Below are 14,571 nucleotides of genomic sequence, written 5' to 3'. Positions count from 1 at the left end.
TATTACCGATTTCGAATAGTTTCGTTGGAGGAAAATATTGCCGACAGGAAGATATTACCGATTTCGAATAGTTTCGTTGGAGGAAAATATTGCCGACAGGAAGATATTACCGATTTCGACTAGTTTCGTTGGAGGAAAATATTGCCGACAGGAAGATATTACCGATTTCGACTAGTTTCATTGGAGGATTTGAATTTTTATAAATTACCCGGTAGCACGGGGCACCCCCGGATCAGTTTGAGCGCAACGAAGCGACAGCTGTTCGCCGGTTGGTTGTTCCATTCGATTGTCTCGCTCTTGATGATTGATGATCGTTTGGGGTTGCTCTGCCTTGACTCCTGGCGTCCTTTCTCTATATCTCCATCTCTATCACTCCGGCCCTCCGCTTTTTCCTCGAGTTCCATTTGCCTTTTTTTTTCACCCTCCGGTTCTCTTCCGCTTTTCCTTTTTTGTACTATCCACTTCTCGTTCTCTTTTTTTTTTACATCGGATGAAACGTCGATCGAGACATTCCACCGTGTCTTCACCAGATGCTGATACCGGAGTGATAGCATTCCGCGGGTGAGGACGGGAAATGTATCGTGACACGTGTCTATTTTTTTTAATCGCAAAAATCCAGAAATTTTTTTGTCAATTCAATTTTTAGAGTCGATTTTCTCACGGAATTGTTGCAGGAAAAATCTGGTTGTCTATAGATTTTTATTTAATTAAAACAACAAATTAAATTGTTTCTGTACGGTGGTAGCGATAAATGAAAATAAATAACGTCGATGCCAGTTTTTTTCTTGAGTTTTTCGTTTTTATCGTCATTTCACGAGAATTCTCGGGATAATGTTCGCCTCGACGTGCACCGGAGTAAAAAATTCTAGCATTCGCGAGGATCGCCTCATGTAAACCTAATGCCCTCGCTCCTTCCGGTATTTTTTACACGACAAGTACCAGAAGTTTTACATTACCGAAAAGTTGACGTCCGTGCCCCAGTCTCGGTTGAATTCCACCTCCATTTTCCTTGAGTCACATTTTCCCAGGCACTCGCAACAACAAGAAAATTCACCGAGAAAAATATCCCGTAAAAATCCCGGAAAATTTGACATCACGCGAAAAATTTCCACTCCTCAACTTGCACGTCATTTTTATTTTCGTCCTACGTTCTACGGAACTTTTCCGTAATTTCCATTAAACTTTTTCCGAATTTTCCACTCGTAAAATATCCCGTAAAAATTCCGGAAAATTTGACATTACGCGAAAAATTTCCACTCCTCACCTTTCACGTCATTTTATTTTTTTTTCGCGAATGGAAATTCGTGTTTCGCGTGTCGGCCTTCGTTCTGTGGAACTTTTCCGTAATTTCCATTGAACTTTTTCCGAATTTTCCTCTCTCCGTATAAACAACGAGTTTAACGGACCCGACAAATGGAAATTCATCGTTCGCGTGTCGGTGAAATTCAGGAACTGCGTCCTGGACGTATTCTCTGGATTTTTTTTTCGGCAGTTCAGAGGATGGATCGTGAATGGAGCGCCCTACCTGGGCCCCCCTCGTGGTCATAAATCATGTCGACGTGATACGACCCCTCGGCGTTTTCCCGCGTCACAACCCAACAGATCGGCGAACGACCAGCATCACCTGGGGGTTTTATCCGCTCTCATTCGGCTTCACCTCGGGTGAGTTCCTATTTTTGGATAATTAGTTTAATTATTACCATTTTTACCGCTATTTCTTCCGTGACGTGTGCAGTGAAGCTATCGCGATCTCGGGTATCGATTTCTCTCGAATAACGCGTTTCCCTCGTATTTCAGTGGTTTCAGTGCTTCCGAGGGGTGGGAGATCATAAATTTCGGGACACTTCATACTGATTCCAAATAAGTCCCTTCGGGCCGAGGGGTTAGTTCGTCTCTCGCTTTCACTCTGTGCAGACGTGCTTTTTCCGTTTTTCAAAATTTTTTCAATATTCTTCAAAAATGTGAAATCGGTCCTCTAATTTTTGATTGAAGTCTTTTTTTTGGCGTTGAAGTAGCACGATGATAGCCCCAGGTATGAATACCCTAAATTTATATTATTTATTAAACAAAAAAACTTTCGGTCAATACTTATTCTATTCGCAATGTAGTATTATTCATAATAATTCATTTAGAAGTGAAAAAATAATGGGTTTATTAAAAAAACAAAAAAAAAGATTTATACATCAATAATAATTTTTTCCGTTATTTTTATTTTTATATTTTATTTTGAGGCAATTTATTTATTTATTTTTCATTTCTTCACGACGTGGATAATAGAAAAATGGCGATCACAAGGAGAAATCTTTGGGGTGAGTGAAAAAATGTACTCAATTTTCCAGAAACTCAAAAATAGAATAAAAATAAATAATGCTGGATTTTAATAAAAAATTAAAATTTTGAAAAATATTTTTATGGATTAGGGTTACGGTCGGTGATGCCACCTGGTGGAGAGACCCAGAAGTCCCCCCTAAAAACAGTCCCTCGGCCACGAGACAGATGTCTCCAGTGTTTCCAAATAACTCTTATATACTCGTCTCTTCCCCCTCCCTCAAATCGGTCACCGAAAATTAGAGTGGGGGACGGAATCTCTCCAATCTCCGTTCGCGATTCATGACCCTCCGGTCCCCGCACTTCCCACATCCGCTGGCTTTCATACTCCTTTCACAGAGCGAATTCGACCCATTGAATATTTATATTCATTCGGCGTAAATGCGAAGAAATTCCGCATTTAAACAGTACCCCATGTCCCCGGAGTTGGTGTTAAAATCCAATAAAAAAAATAATTCGATTATCTTCGCGATTAAATTCGCGGGGGAGAGGGTGGGAGGGAGTCGCGAAAATGGCTATTTTATCAAATTTTCCGCCAATAGCGAGTGGTAAAAATTAATTGGAGGGAATTGATGCGGCTGAATTGAACGGGAATTCAATCCGCGTTGCAGCCATTTTGTATCTAGATTGCAAGTGTATTGATCGAGCCCGAGCAACAGCCGACATCGTAGTATCAGAATGACAGGCCTGGCAGATGGAATTGCGCGGAACCCCCCCCTTGTGCCATTTTACCATGCCATTTTCCCTCGGCTTCCACTTTCTCTCTTCAATGGCCCGTCCGATCACCATCCAACCCCCGTCTACCCTCTTCCAACCCCTCGTCACCGCCTATAGCAGCGTGCATCCCCATATTAACATCCCCATCCCCTCGACGTTGTGAAAAAAAAAAAAAAATAATGTATTTCCACCGCGGATTGGTACTCCTGACAAGCGAAAATAGTTTTTCGGATGGCACGTCTCCAGGGCACTCCCAGGGTGTCCACCCACACGTGAAAAATTTATATTTCAAAATATATGTCAATTATATCCGGGCATATGTCACATAAATTTCGGTAGAAATATATTGTACGAGATATATTTTGATGAGTGATATTTCTTACGAATTATAATAAGAAAATAATAATCAAATTTTTGACTAAAAATATTTGTAATATAACATAATAAAAAAATTATAACTGATATATCGTTTTTTGTCAAAATTATATCTTAAATATATTCAACATATATTTTGAATCCATCAGTCATATATTATATAATAATATTATTATAATATATAATATAATTCATACATATATGAACGGTGAAAAATAAAATATATATTTAAAAAATATTTATATGATGACAAAACAGAAAGTAAATATATTAATATAATACAATAATAATAATAATAATAATAATAATAATAATAATAATAATGTCTGTAATAAATTGATTGATTTTTTTTCAAACTTTATATCCTCTTAATTTTTTTATAAATTATCCATTATTTATTACTATTATTATTTAATTATTCATAATTTTATATTTTTTATTAAAAATAAATGAAAAACATAACGTTTTCACCAAATAATTTTCAAATCTGTAATTACGATTATCTCTTATTATATTTACAAAAATTCTTCAGGCCATTTTCTTATTTCTTGCCGCGCGCGGGTATTATTGCACTTTTTAAAATAAAAATCGTTTGATTATGCCGTTGGGTCGAAGTAACTTCTTGTAATAACAGAGTTTCATTAAAATTTTTATGACCCCAGGTGGAATGAAAAAAAAGGGGAAGAAATGAGACGTTGAATTTCAGTTATCTGAGGCCATTTGTGTTTTCTATGCATGGAATTTCCAATCTCCTCAACGGCTCTTGATTCGTCTCCACACGAAATGTCTCACTCTCGGGACAATCCGATGGATTACCTCAGAGGGTGGTGATAACGTGTTTGCGTCCGCATCCACTTTGTCGTCTGACAAATGATGGCCTTTTTCTCTCCTCTCCTAGAAAAGACACTTATTCGTTGACAGATGCTCTACTTCATTAGTCAGTCTTAAGTGCAATTGTTGAACAAATCACTTTAGAAAAGAATAATGTCCTTTTCTATTTACCAAAGAAAACAAATAAATTATTGCATTGAGTGTTCTCCACAAATTTCTCATCCCAAGCACTTCGTTTTTCAGCAACAATGTTGTTTTTTTGAAAATAAAAGAAGTTGTTTACTTCCTCGTAAAATTGAAATAACGAGCGGGAAAAGTGTATTGCAATGTATTAGAATCGCCGCTCAATTTCATGTATTGGATTTTCCTGAGAATTGCCATAGACGGTAACAATACGTATTCATATAAATTCCGAACTTGATGTTCTCTCTATCGTTGCCGGATTCTGAATAGCCGACCTGAAATAGCCACTTGGTGGTACAGCCATGTATTGGTTTGCATTTACGTGGAGGTAGAGTTGCTTCCGGTTGGAATAACGCGTGCTTCGAGGTTTTCCGCTGTAACTACTGTTCAGAAATTCGTGGGGTTAACTCCAAGCGTTTATCGGTGATAATAGGAGTTACGACTCTGTGGCATTGCAGCTGACAAACAACATATTTCGCTACCTCCTAGCTATTATTTACCCTGTCAAACCAAAAAATAATCGGTTGACCTTGGATTTTGCCGTTATTTTAGGTTAAGTCAAGTCGAAGGTCAGAAGTCTAAAGTTGTGACCTTGAAAACCTGCGTCCGAGCCCTGGGCTTGACTTGGGACTTACGAAGTTTTAACTTGACGGAGAAGTCTCAAATTATATTCTTAAGCCTACGGTTATCTTCGCCTAGGTTAAGTTCAGACGTAAAGTTTCTTAAAATGTGGAGTTAAGACTTTGAAACTCTCAAGTTGGGACTTACGGGTTAAATTGACTCACAAAGGTTCATGTTCAAACTTAAGTCTCATGACTTAACGTGAGCCTTCCTTCCCCAAAAACATAAAGTCACCCGTTGACCTTGGACTTAACGGTTTTGTTAGGCTAGGTCAAATCGAAGGTCAGAAAAATTGGGACTTAAAAGCTTCAGTTTGAGCCCTCAAAATCGTAAATTGGGACTTATAAAATCAAACTTTGACGGGGAAAGCTCAAGTTGAGTTCCTAAAAGTCTCAAATGTCAACTTGAACCTTTAGTTGACCTTGGATCGTAGGTTTATTGTAGCCTAGGTCAAGTTAAGACTCGAGACTTCCAAAAATCTCAAGCTACGACCTTGAAAGTCTCAAGTTGAGACTCACAACGCCTTAACTCGGCAGAATAATTTCTCTGAAAATAAAAATGGCGTCAAACTGACCCAGAAAGTTTCACGTTTCATCCTAGAAGTCTTAACTCAGGACTTTTCAAAACTATTTCTTCCTTCCCCCAAACCTAAAATCACCGGTTGACCTTGAAATTTATTGCAGGTTAGGGCCTACCCCGAAAGAACCATTGGAGATGAAGATAATAAAAAATAAGGTGCTCACACCCCTGCGGATGGGCTGTAGACCCTCGGCATAACCCGAAGGGTCAACTAAAAAACAAAACAAACAGCTCCTGATAATAAAAGCATCGAAAGAGGAAGAACAAATGGAGATAGGGCGACTCTGAGGACCTGGAGAGAACTGCGAAGCACTCACCTCGGACAGATAGGGTGGAAAAAAAAAAATGTAGAGTGGGATCCCCAAGTCCATTCTCGTCCGGAAAAATGCCCCGCGGGAGCTGCGTCAACGTCCTAGGAAAGCCGCGCCCCATATCGAGATTGCCATCTCGAAAACTCCGCGGCTCCTCGTGTTCTGATACGACATCCTGAAAATTCGTACCGTATTTTCTCGGAGACCACATATCAGGCTCTTTGTCTCTTTCCCTTCAGCTTCCCTTGTTCGTTAGTTTCTCTAGCTTTTCCTGTCCATCTTGGATTATTCTGGCGTGTGATTTATCGTTCCATTAATTCGGGGGTTTCCGTGGTTGAAACCAGAAAATTTTATTTTAGGTTGAGACTCAGGATCTGAAATTGAAATCTCGGGAAGGCTCAATGCGAGGCTTTTGGAAGTCTTCAGTTTATGAATTTAAGTCAAGATCAGGTCTAAATGTCTTGAGTCTTGACTTGGGACTTACAAAGTTGTGACTTGATGCAGATTTTCAAGTCTCAAGTCCTCAATTTATTAAAATCTTCGCCAGTTCCGATGATTTCAAAAATAAGGGAATATAAATCGCTGAAAAAATTGACACGTGATTGCATCTCGAAATTAATTACTTGATTCAATCAAGAAAATAAATGACTAGACTGATGCCACTAAAATGATGCACATAGAATCAAAAGGGCGGAGTGGATTCTATCCACCAAGAGGCTTTCCCAAAAGGATTCCCCATTTTTCCTCTGATGTTGTGTCACCGCGAAGAAAAATTTATCGCAAGTGTTTTCCATCCATCATAAATAATAATCACTCGATATTAATTCCGGATAAATTATTCTTCACCGGAAAATATTCACTCATTGAAAAAAAATACTGGTTTTTCATCGGAAAAACGCGTATTCATCGTGATGTTTTGTCATGAATTTTCTCGAGTGGGTTTTCCCGGTGGTGCAGCATCTCCATGGGTTTTGGGCGGTCCCATATTTTGTGGCTTGATAATTTATTCACTTGGAAAGCTTTCAGCTCGTTTCACTCGTTAAAAGCACGACGAGCCAAGATCCCTCATTTTTTCAACTTTTCTCGAGTTCTTGTTATTAAAATATGAGCGAAACGGGGAAAGGTTTTCACAACTGGTGGTGGAAAATGGGGGAAAGGTGGAAATTCAACCGAGGTACACCGATGTACACCCGACACCACCAAACATGCCTCGATCGATTCAATACTTTATCTTTTATTCATAAAGTCTACTGTTAACGCCAGGCAGTTTATCACGCATTCGCTTTCACGGTCGCTCACACGATTATTTTTCCGTCTGGCTTGAAAATCCGTCGGGATAATCGAAAAATTGGGGGATCTAATCCCCGATCTAGTGGGTTAGCCGAAAGGTTGGAGATTAAATCGATGAATAAATTTGCAAGTCTGGGGTAATCTACCGATTTTTATTAAAAAATTATTGAGTAATTCTGTTTTTTTTTTATTTTATTTTTTATAACTGTTTTGGGTTGATTGGTGGTCAAGTCCGTTGGTCGATCTTGAATAGATTGATAAGATTGTGATTGATAAGATCGAGTCAATGGTTTTGATAAGTTATAATTTATTGTTTTTATTGGGAGGAGTGTAAATAGATTAGGGAGAATTTTTTCAATTGGAAGATTCGATTTATTAATTTAATATTTCCAAAAGACTTTGCCAAGTCTCAGATTGAATAAAAAATTTAGCTGTCGGAATATTTTGTTGATACGAATCTTAATTAAAATTATATTGATTCCTTCAGAGACTCTGGGCAAAAAAAAATTGTAATCAGAATATTTTTTTTTTAATTTTCAAAAAATTTCTGGAAAACTTTTTAGAATTTTTTTTTTATGAAACAAAAAAAAATCAAAACAATTTTATTTTTGGGAAAGGTTTTGAAAAATTTATCAAAAATTTGAATAGGACAATTTTTTTTATAATTTCTATGGCGTATGTTTTGAGAATATTAAAAAATAAAAAAAGTAAGAAAACAGTATAATCAAAAAAAAGAATTATATTTGTAAAAATTTCTAGAAAATTATAAAAAAAAATTTCAAAACATTACCCAAAAATACAATTGTTTTGTTTCCCGATTTTTTTTGTTTCAAAAAAAAAATTCTTAAAAGTCTTCCGGAATTTTTTTAAAAATTTGGAAAAAATATTCCAATTACAATTTTTTTTACCCGGGACTCAACTTGAGACTTTTCCGTACCTCAGAATCAACTCGAATGATTTTTTCTCCGAGTATTAAATCGATAAGAGTCTTAATAAAAATTATATTAATTCCTTGAGAGACTCAACATGAAAAATCGTCGAGTTGAGAATTTTCCTCGTCTCAGAATCGTCTTTATTTGCTTTTCCGAGTATTTCGTTGACAAGAATCTTAATAGAAATCGCATTGATTCTCTCAAACTGTTGCGCAGATGTTTGGTCAGTGTCGAGTTGAGCGCATGACTCGTGGATATCATTTCATACACAACCCCCACCGGGGGTTGCGCTTTGTTGGGGTTGATTTATGTGTAATCTATATAAGGAGGATGTCTGGTACGAGTCAAGGTCCAACCGATCTCTAGACTCACGTCTAAAGGAGATTAATTCCCCCGGGGACTATAAATACGCGTCACAAATGTACGAGAGTTCATTTGAACTCTGACTTCCGATTAAAAAAAAGAACTCAGTACCAGACGGGCGCAAGTCCCATTAACTCCAAGAAAAAAAAATGAAAACGGAATTTTTTCTATTTTCATTATCTAATTGTTTAAATTTCAAATAGAGAATAATAAATAATTACAATTAATGAAGAGATGGGTGGTAAGGGAATTATTAATTATATGTTATATATTAAATATATATTAATTATATATTAATTATTGGAATTTAAATGAATGAGATTTTTGGAGGGGAAAGTGAATCGAAAAAAAAATAGAGTGAAGAATAATTTCTAGATTTAGTACGGGAGTCGATGTCGGGGGAATCATGTACCAGAATCGACTTAGGAAATCGTCAACTTGAGGATGATTTGTATTCTAGTGAGAAGGTTGGGACGCTCCTGCCACCAGGAACATTCCTCCGGATAATCGACATGGCTCAGTCAGTGCCAGCATTTCACCTCAGTCATGCATACGCAGTTACTCGCTACGGATTTCCAATACGATTGCTGTGAGATTCTCGCATTTCTGATATCCCGGTACGTCTTGATATACGATATACTACTCATTAACCTGAAACATTAAAAAAATAATATCATATTTTTTAAATTAATGGCACATGCCATTTTTCGCAGATTCTGAAAATTCGTCATTTTTACTGGAAAATCAGGTATTTTCGTCAGGTATTCAGGTACGCCTTAATATGTTTACTCATTATACTGAAATATCGGGAAATTAATATCGGAATTTTTTGATGGGTTAATGCAATTTTTAACGAATTCTGGGAATTTATAATTTTCACTGAAAAATCAGGTCGTTTCATCGAATATTCAGGTACACCTTGACGTATTTACTACGATTAATATCAGAATTTTTTATAAACTGAAAAGTGCAATTTGTAATGATTTACGAGGATGGACATTTTTTGCTGAAAAATCAGGTATTTTCGTCGGGTATTCAGGCACGCCTTGATATATTCACTCATTACACTGAAATATCCGGAAATTAATATCGGAATTTTTTGATGAGTTAATCATGCAATTTTTAACGAATTCTGGGAATTTATCATTTTCACTGAAAATCAGGTTGTTTCACTGAATATTCAGGTACACCTTGACGTATCTACTCATTAACCTGAAATGATTAAAAATTAATATCAGAATTTGTTAATAATTAAAAACTGCCATTTGTAACGAATTATGAAAATTGATATTTTTCGCTGAAAAATCAGGCACCCCTTGCCCCCTCTATTAACCAACCCGAAATTCAAACGAATTATTCTGTAAAAAAAATTACCAATTTTCACCAACTAAATTTTTATCAAATTCACCACCCTTTTTAAATTTACAAATAATAAATAATAAAAAATATCAGATTTAAAAATATTCAGGCACTCCTAATATATCAAATATACCCAAGAAAATATTTTTCAAATCATGACCATAAATAACCACATAAAAATTGTATTGTATAATAATTTAAAACAAAAATTTATTCCACCAATATAAATACATTATTATACACTAAAAATAATCCCAATATATCGAATTGTTTTATATCTGATATATTTTTAATATATTTTCCGGTGGGAGTTGCACTGTCTCGTTTTTTTGTCATCTTTAAAAGAATTGGTTAAAGCTGGAGTAAAATAACTCATAAATATTCTAATCAGGCGTATTAATCAATAAATACGTTCAAGTGTTAACAACGGGAGAGCGGTAGCTCGTAAACGCTGTCTGGGAACGCAGACGCGTCTCTCTCATGTTGGAATATATTTTCCCGGATTACCCTCCCAAACTCAGCCCAACCTGTCGCCCCAAGATAACATAAAATTGGATGAAATTATAATTTTTAATTAAACATACACTCCAGTCCCGACTTAATTCCCTAAAATTTCATTGTTTCACCCCCGCAATCTTCAGTCCTATTTCGAGTGATTGCTGGTATCAATCAGATCTAAAATCACAATTTTTAACCAGAATATTTTTATGGAACCATCTGCATGCCCCCCGGCATGATCATGAATCATAAAGTAAAACGATAACGCTTTGGAAAGTAATAAAAATCTGAACTAACCGGGCCACGGTAGATTGGAAAATCCATCATATTTAGAGGTGTGTGTTTTATCGAGCAGCTGAAAAATTTCAGATTGAGAGGATAAAGATGAAATATTTTAAGTGACAAAAATTTTTCACCCGAGATGAATTATATGACGTGTAATTCATTCTGTTTATCCAGTATTTCGTTTATAAATTATTTCAAAGGGTATCGTTATTTTTAATGCTATATTTTTATGAATATAAATTTTTATGAGAGACTCTTCAACAATTTTACTTCTTCTTCAATTTATCATCACTTGAAGATCGAACAAAGACTTTATATAGAATATATGAAGCATTCTGTGTCAAGTGGGTCATCTATTTTCTTCATGTCCGCAAATTTATTTGCGACAGTTCTCTTTTGGTTTCTACATTTTCCCGCGAATTTTCAAGATTTCCAAAAGTTTTGAATAATAAAAAGAGCCAGTGTAAACAATTAAAGATAAATTCCCGATTTTTTTATTTAATTCGCTCATAATTATTAGTAGGGAAAAACAATTTTTAATTTTATCTTATTAATTTTTAAAAAATAGATAAGATATATAATGTATTTTCCAACAAAGATAGGCCTGTCAGCACCTGTCAATTTGACCAAAGTCAAAACTAATTGTAATAGTTGAAAAGATTGGATGATGAAGTACAGAGGATTGGACGAGGGTTGAGTGACACCCGACGGGAGCAATGTTGTACCCCGATGAGTCGTGATGCTGGGGATTTATTGAGTGGCTCATACCCTCTCTCAAGCCAAAAGGTTGCCAAAGTTTTCTCACCGAAAGCCCCTGCCCCCGTGAGATACCGAGTTTGGTGGACCCCGTGTTCGATCAATACGCGAAACCGTTGCCGAGGACCCAGTGTGAGAAAGAGAAGTCCACGCTAGTTTTGGGGTTGTGCCTCTTGAAGCGAGAGAGAAAATGAGGACGGACTATTCCTCGAAAGTTGCTCCGAGGGTTGCCACGAGGGGAATATGTTTGGAGTATGAAAGGGAAAAGATGATGAGAGGGTGGCCGGGTCTCGGTCTAGGTGGGGTTGACAGAGTATCACGGGACTCCCCGAGAATTACCGACGAGCCACGAGTCCAGGAGTGTCGCTAGTCCTCCCATTCCCCCAACCCAAACACTCCTAAATGAAATATTGAAAATATACATATATCAGAAAATTATACATTTTTTTTATATTCACCAAAAATGTATAGAAGAGAAATTCAAATGGATTTACATCATTTTATATATTTTATATATTTTATATATTTTCGAAAATATAAATATTTCTGAATATATTATAATAATATCCCTATCAATAAAAATTTTAAAAATCTATAATATCAGGAGATTAAACATTTTTTAAAATGACGTATCTCGAAGAAAATCCATTTTTCCGGCTGATACGATTAATTATAATAAATAAATAAATAAATATTCAGTTCGATTATCGTCGATGAAATAATCAACGATAAAATTCAACCGATGAATCGAAATAGTTGTGGAATGATGAATGATGATTGATACGTTGCAGATAATTCGCGGTGGCGCGATAAGAAATATCGCGAGATATTTTCAGTGGTGGTGGACGCTCCTGTCGTTGGAATGGTGGTGCGACGTCGGAGGGTGCGCGCGGTCCAATCATCGGAGAATCCGGCTCTCAAACCCGGGCAGCCCCGACCAGGGAGACGCCCCGTACGACTGGCGTCGGGACGCCTTCTCTTTCACAATTCTGTGAAGAATAGTCGAGGTACCGCTCCGAAGGGGCGTTGGCCCGTGTCCTCGTGGCTCTGGGTGAATCCTTCAAGTATTCATTTTCACTTCACCGCAACTCAATATTTTCTTATAAAATGGCCGATTTCACAGTAATCACTCGTAAAATGGCTGTGTACACGCTTCAATGAAATTATTAATCACGAATATAACTAAATACAAATGCACGTGGAACCAACGAGTGATTCAGCGCATGAAATTTTCACCCCAAAAATTCTCTCAAGTGAAAGTGCGGGTTTTTTAAATTGTGCCGAGTGACGAGAAAATTTTAAATTTAATCCACTCAAAAATGTAAATATCGATATTCTGTTTTTATTGTGGAACATTTATTGGAAGAGATCAAAAAAAAATAATATGAAAAAATTTCCTGTATTTTTTTTAATTATAATTTTATATAAAGAAAGTATTCATCGAAAAATTATATAGATCATGTATTTTACGTTGAATATGATTTTTCTTTTGGTGTGGAGTTTTCTGGAGATGTTAAATGAAAAATAATGGCAGAGTGAACAATTCAAAGAGAAACTCTGAAGAATGCACTCGGAGTCCTAATTAACGGCTTTTACGGCCATTACATTATTTTGGATCGTAAAAGGGTTTACGCAGTATCCATTAAAACAGTGTAATGAATTCTCGAATTATCGGGTCTGGGTCCATTACCCAGTGCTTCTAAAACCCATTAATATGAATATTGTTATAGCTAACATGTTATCATGGCAGCAACAGCAGATAACCGTAACTTTTTGTTTTAGAGGACGTAGCATAATGGATACATCATTCACTTAATATCAAGTGCACCCCAGAGGTCTGTCCTGTTTTCGTCGATAAGAGGAAGAGGATAAACATTTAGTGGCCCTCTGGATTCCATTTCTCTGTTTATTTATCCCTTGTTATATTTTTTTGACCGACCGGAAGTTACGAAAATGGAATTGGCAGATCGGTAATTCGATAAATTGGAGTCTCGTCAGGTACGATATGTCAGGATTCGTGACTTCCTTGAATTTTATTGCAAATCCTTATGCTCGGTCACGTACCTGTCATCGATGAACATTTTGAGGACGTCACGTCTTCGCGTGCAACCGTAAAAGACCATCGGTGAATGGTTTATGGAATTGTGAATTGAGGGTTTTGCTGGGTGATTATTGCATATGATAGGCACATCCGTGATCTACCCTGTAGATCCGGGCTTTTGTAGAATTGTAGATATCAGAAGCTCGTCTCTACAGGTATCTTACGGATGATATGCCACGCAACTGTAGTTTGCAAATATTATATAGTTATAAATATTAATATATCAATATATCTGTAATAAGAGCTATCGCTAATATTTCTCCAACTTGAAATGTCTGCCAACTTTTTATATTTAAAAAAAAATGCAGGATATATATCAAAGATGGATTTTATATATATTGTTTAAATATATTTTGTCTACCTGAATAATTGCTCTTTATGTACAATAAATGTGAATAATTAACCGAAAGTAATTAATAAAATTATCATCAGATAAACATGCGAAATTTTTTTCCATTGTCATTCCTTTTTTCGTTGATAGATTTCCATGGGGATTTTTGAGAAAAAAAATATTGGGGATTTCCCAAAAAATTGAAAAGACATTGAAAGAAATATTTGGGAAGTTTTTTTTGAGTGGAAATAATTATTTCTGGTGTGATCTGCGCTGAATGAAGTGAAATTCATTTAGCAGATGAATTACCATCGGTCGGTAATACAAGTTTTGCAATTTCGAATTGTCAACGGATGATAGATCAAGATCGTCTCAGGGACTTGTCAACAGCTGATGACTTGCTGATTTGTAATTACCGACTGATGGTAAGTCTTATCGACTGATGGTAAGCCCTGATTTTTTAAAAATTACTCTACGGGGCGTCACTGTCGCTCTTTCAATTCCGAAATTCAGAATTTCCCTGATCGAGCCATCAAGGATGAACTCCGCGTAATTATCAGAACCTTCAGGAAGAAGAAAATTATAAAGAACTCCGATTACACCTCCGTAATTAAAAATGCGATGAATAATTCTTTCGCTCTCATTATTTCAATCATTCCCGTTCATCAATATGAAAATCTAAAAAGAAAACGCTGAGCCCAGAACTCCGCA

The 14,571-nt window shown here is 36.3% G+C and overlaps 1 long non-coding RNA gene across 1 annotated transcript; it reads left to right on the top strand.

The window, feature by feature from the left end:
* Window positions 1-9,007: 9,007 nt before the first annotated feature.
* On the top strand, window positions 9,008-12,815 carry LOC105269316 (uncharacterized). The gene is made up of 3 exons (XR_892425.1): window positions 9,008-9,147; window positions 9,244-9,299; window positions 12,220-12,815. It is a non-coding gene; the product is annotated as an uncharacterized lncRNA (long non-coding RNA).
* The last annotated feature ends 1,756 nt before the right edge of the window (window positions 12,816-14,571 follow it).

Source organism: Fopius arisanus, unplaced genomic scaffold (genome assembly GCF_000806365.1).
Source record: "Fopius arisanus strain USDA-PBARC FA_bdor unplaced genomic scaffold, ASM80636v1 scaffold00067, whole genome shotgun sequence".
NCBI classification, from domain to species: Eukaryota; Metazoa; Arthropoda; class Insecta; order Hymenoptera; family Braconidae; genus Fopius; species Fopius arisanus.
The sequence above is the reverse complement of the archived record's forward strand: the minus strand, read 5'-3'. Positions and strand labels throughout refer to the sequence as shown.